We start from the raw sequence: 6,080 nt of genomic DNA on the forward strand, positions 1-6,080 counted from the left end.
TACATGTGTGTTTGATTTCACTTCTAGATGATCTAAAAATGATTATAAATATGTATAATTGATTTTAACATGTTTGGTTGTTTTTCAAGATAATTGATTTTGTACCCATGTTTAAAACTAGAAGTTTGAGCTTTTGATTCAAGAATTAATTTTAACATTCAATTTTTTATTCAATTCACTTTTACACAGATATATATAAATATAAATCACTTTATTTTTAACTTATTTTTAAACATAATCACTTCATTCAAAATAAATTTATATCGATACAAATCTAAACATACACTCAATAGAATTTTCTTCTTAACCACATTTTCATCCATAAGATTTGAATCTTAAACCTAATTTAAATGACCCGAGAGTTCTATTTCACTTAAGACCAACACAATGTTGGTAGGCCATACCATAACATATGGGGTATTAGGAGGTAGGTTGTAATGAAAAAACAACAAAAGAACAAATCAATTTCCAGTCTCAAAATATTCAATACATTTTCCTATGTTCTCTCCCCATGCCTACGTGTGGATGACAAAGATTATCAAGAGAGATATAATGAATAAGACCAGAAATCACGAGGTAGGGTTGCATAGACCACAAAACCACATGGATTTGCTTATAGGGTATAAGATCTTCAACTGTGAAGATATAAGGGTTAGGTATGGTAGTTAGAAAGTCCAATATCACTCAATGGGACCATATCATAAAAACAATATGCTATTGCTATTACTAGGGCTTTATTTCTTTTACTTTTTTTATTTTTTTATAGGTCCGGGATAAAAGGGAATAATTAGCAAAAGCAACACTACTTTTGCAACTTCTTCTCAAAACACACTTTTCATTTTCTAGTTCCTTTGATTTAATTACCTCACTCTCCTTATTTTGGAAATTTTTTATTTTAAGCAAAAATATTAGGATAAGCCGTGGGACACTATATGCCAAATATTTCTTTTGTTTGGTAAAATTTTCACGTTACACAAATCACATGGGGATCTTAGAAATTTAGAATCCTCTAAAAGACAATTAGCATGTGGCTCTTATCGAGTTTAACAAATGTCCTAATGTTGTCAACAACAAAAGGCTATCCTAATCAAGGTTTTGTTGGATGGAATATTTTATTGGAAGCTACTTAATGTGGTCAAAAGGAAGTGATATATACAAAGGTACAAATACCATAAAAAAAAAAATACGAGATTCATACATTTGGTGTGAAAATTGAAATACATAAATTTCATGATTTATTTACGAAATTATTACCGAACAATAAAACGAACTAATTTTAAAATCTGCCCATGTGCTATAATCTTTTTCTAACAAACATAGTCAAAAAGTGAAAAGGATATCCAATTTTTTTCCCCCTTATCTCGGATATCCTCGAGTCTTAATTTTGTCATCTATAGGCCTTTCCTCTCAAAATTATTTCTTATGTCGACTAGATATCAATTACTAATTACTATCGAGAAACGATACTTATACAACTATTTTGTGACAATTTTTTAACAATTTTTTCTATCATATTCATATGATGTTCTTATTGTCTCTTTTTATTTTTCTTTCTCTATTATTTTTGATCAATAAGAAGATAGAAAAAATGAGATTTTCATCAAATAGTTGTACAAATATCGTTACTCTTGATGTCTCTTCTCGACTTAAATATAAGCAACCAAAAATTATGTTTGGTGCTCTAAAATATAAGAAAATATCGACTACTTCTATCATATTTAATGTTGTTGTTGTTAAATTTACGCTTCAATTAATTTATATTTCATTTTTTATAACATAATTATCCTTTTTTTTTGTTAGCATTTGTATCCTCATGTAACAGGTTTGTATGAGGTACGATTTAGGAAATACATTTACTTTTTTTTACTACGTTAAGGGTGTTTAAGACTGAATCAATTCAAGCCGAAAACCTCATTTGGTTCAAATGTATTCAAATTATTTTTTGACTCAACCATATGATTCGGTTCAGTTTAAAATTTTTATTTTAGCAATCAAACTAAACCGTAAGATAAGAGAGACAGTAATTAAACTGTCACCCAACCTAATACTAATGGAAATTGAATTAGAAATTTTAAAGAATGACATGTCTTTTCTTTCACTTTGTTTTTTTTTACTAAGACATGTTTTTGCTTTTGTTAAGTTTCTTCTATGTTTTTTATTTTAAAAATATATTTACGTGTTTTGATTTAATTCTATTTGCATTTTTGCATATGTGTTTATGTTAGATATATCTTGAATCATAAAAACTCAATGAAATTTTATAAAGAATGATAAAATCTTAGTCATTTGCATTTCTTACCGAAGAGAATTGCTTTGTGGTCCACATTTTTAATTTGATCTATATTGATGGAAACATTAAAAAAGGGCAACCCGGTGCACTGAAGCTCCCACATACGCAGGGTCCGGGAAGGGGTCCCACCATTTGGTGTATTGTACGCAGCCTTACCCTGTTTTTACACAAGAGGCTGTTTCCAGGACTTGAACCTGTGACCTTACAGTCACATGACAACAACTTTACCAGTTGCGCCAAGGTTACCCCTCATATTGATGGAAACATTGATGGATGAAAATAAAATTTTAATGTTAGATCAAATTTGAGAAGTTGAAAATAAGTTGTCTTTTAACTTGATTTTAATGTTGAAAACAAAAAATTGTTTGGTCTCACAAAAAACTGCAACATTTGAACCAACCCAAACCACATTGATTTGGTTTCGTTTTCATTTTAAAAGTCAACCGAATCAAACTAAACTGCATGCATTTTTATCTTTCAGCTTAAATAACTTTTAAAATCAAAACCAAACCAAACCACAAATAAAATTTATGAATTTCTTAAAGGCTGTAAAATATTTTTGTTTAGAGGGAGTAATAAATATATTGTATTATAATTGAGTTGCTTATATTGTGTTAGTCTTTTTATACTGCATACCCCAATGACCAATGTGTATAAAATATATTTGTACATTCTTTCGTTTAAAGTAACATCTTATAATAAAACTTAATAATCATGCACAAATAGTATACTTAAATTTAAAACTTAATAATTATGCACAAATAGTATACTTAAATTGTACACATAATCATAGTTTATCATATTATCGCGCCATGTATATTGTATATTATCACCTTCACCATGTATATTATCATGGTACGTACTAAATAATCTTCATAATATACCATTATGCTTTTGAATGATTTATATGAATTATTATTCAAATATCACTCTCCATCTTCTTACATAAAAAGATTGACTAACATCAAAGTGAGAAAGTAGTAAAAAGGAATGATGGTGAGATTTGTTTGGAGTGGGTCGTTGTAGGGTTTGGATTTGGTTGCCGGCAGGGTAACGTGCTAGAAAATAAATGAAGAAGGAAAGAAAAAAGAGTAATGATATTTTGACATCCATTTGATGACAACTTTGTTTTTCTCACTTCTTATTGGTCAAAAACAATGGAGAGAGAAAAAGGAAAATAGAGGATAACAACATCATGTGAGTATGAGAGAGAAAGTTGTCCAAAAGTTGTCAAAAAGTGGTTGTCAAAATATCTTTTCTCAAAAGAAAAAAACACGTCAAAGCATGCCATTCATTTTTGAAAATTTCTCAGTAAACACGTGGCACTACGTTGGAATGAAAACTACATCTAATATGCTGTGTTGTATCTGACTAGGCAAACCACCCATCATATCAATATATTTCTTATTCTTTCTTCAAATATATGGGGCTATTCTTCAACTACAATGTACTTTTATTATATTAATTCTATATCTATATATCTGTATAATACTCCCTCCGGTCCTATTTACAAGAAAAAATTGATTTTTTAGATACATTGAATAATGTATGTATCTAGTCAAGAACCTAAACCAAATACATAAATTATTTAATGTATCTAAAAAGTAAATTGTTTCTTGTAAATAGGACCGGAGGGAGTACATCATATCTATAGTCAGTTATTTCACCTAAAACTTTGCCTTTGGATTTGGTCTCATTTCTTTTGATTCTTTGTGCATGCGTATGCAGGTGTTTATTGGTCAAATTTTAGATATAATATAAAAAAGAAATACTTCTCAAAAGGAAGCACTAATATAGGTACTTTATGCGTACGAATTTAAATTACGATATCTAGTATAAGTTTGAAATTAATTAAAGAACATTTTATGGTTGGAACAAAGTGGATAAATCGGAATTAAATTAGTTTTAGTGCAAAATACGTCATAATGTAATTAGAAAAGGTAAGGAAAACTGAAAAGGAATATTTGGTGACCATATTTCTTAGTTACATGTCACAAAAAAGCATCAACTAATAGTTATATAAATCACTATCAAATCGTTTGTTTTCAAAAGTGAGTCTCATGATCACATTGTTGTTGAGGATAACAAATGGATAATTATATTTGACTTCATGTCTTCTTGTGTCAAAATTTTACAGCAATGTCAAACTAATAATTATAAAAAAACAAAAAAGAAAATACTTGGACTATTTTACGAGCAAGGCAGATTATAAAAAGTAAGAATAATTATATTTACACAATTTCTAAGAGAAAAGTTATATGTTTAGTTTTTAAATTTGTGTTTTAAGGATATATGTTAACATTTTTCAATATTATATCATAATTTTTTTAAAACATATGCGAAAAAAGTAACCTTAATATCATTTGTAAGTTTAAGAATAATAACCATTTTTTGTGTACTCCCTTCGTCCTAAAATGTATGCAAAAATGGGTTAACGTAAGTTGATATATGTGGTACAAATTTTGAACCACATACATTAATTTTCGTTAACCAATTTTTACCTACATTTTAGAACGGAGGGAGTAGACCAGAACAATAATTATATAGTATCTCAACTAATACCAAACCAATTTGATTAATGATTTAATTTAATGTCTTGACCGAATTGATCATGGATCCAGATTTTAAAACATTGATACGATGTAAGTGTAGGATGATATATGGGTGGCTTAAAAAAAATAGTATGTAAAAATAGTAAAGAAAGAGAACTGTGGAAGGTCAAAATAAGGAAAAAGGGACCCACATAGGAAAAGAATGGCACATGGATAGCAAACTAACATAACCGACAATAACCGTGACCTTGTCTTTCACTTTCCTTGTATGTTGTTGAGTTCCGTGTTGCTTCCGAGCTCATCACCCTACTCACTCTTTTTTCAATTCAAACAAGCCTATCATGGTTTTTATGGAAATAAAAGGAGATGTTCATTAAGAAAGAGATAAACATTAAATATAAATAATGATTTTTTTTTGGTTAAGTAGTTTAGTGATTAGAATTCATTTATTTTAAGGTGAATAAGTGGGGTGTCCAAGGCTTGTTCAAAAAAGTGGGGTGTTCAAGGTTCGAACCTCGACCCCTGTATATAACAATGCATGTCCCTGTCAACTGAGTTATGCTCACGGGGACTAAGTAAAATAAGTTTTATCATCATTAATTATTTTTAAATTTTATTTGAAAGTTTAAGAGGAACACATTTCAAAATTTTAAAGAAACACAATCAAACCAATCAAATGAGTTCTAATATAGGAACTTGAAAGTCCGGCTTCTTGATGAAGGTGTGATTTGAAGTTTGTTAGCCTACATGCTTCACAAAGAAAGAATGGCTTTTAATTTGGCCTTTTTTGTGTAAATTACATTTTCTATGGTTATTTTTCTATTTCACTAGTACTTTTGATCCTTTCAGCTTTTTTTCCTTTTATTTTAGCTATTTATTTAAATTATAAAAGATAGATATTTTGGCCCCTTAAGTTTTTTTTAATTTCTTTTTGATCTCTTAAGTTATAAAAATTTAACACTTGATCCTTTAACTTATCGAATTAAATAGTTTATTTAGTTCTTTAATTTACAAACGTTAATCACTTCGAAGTCTTAAGTTAAAACATGGGACATTGACAAAATGGATTATAGTGGCTCACATTTATAAGTTAAGCTACCAAAATATCTAATGTTTATATAACTTAAAAGATCAAAAGATATGTAACGGATTAAAATGTCTAATATTTATAACTTAAGAAACTAAGTGCAACAAAAAAACTTACTTAAGGAACACAAATAAAACCAAAAAATGATTTA

The sequence above is a fragment of the Medicago sativa genome, chromosome 8 (assembly GCF_051527215.1).
Source record: "Medicago sativa cultivar Bolivia chromosome 8, Bolivia_mono, whole genome shotgun sequence".
Lineage (NCBI taxonomy): Eukaryota > Viridiplantae > Streptophyta > Magnoliopsida > Fabales > Fabaceae > Medicago > Medicago sativa.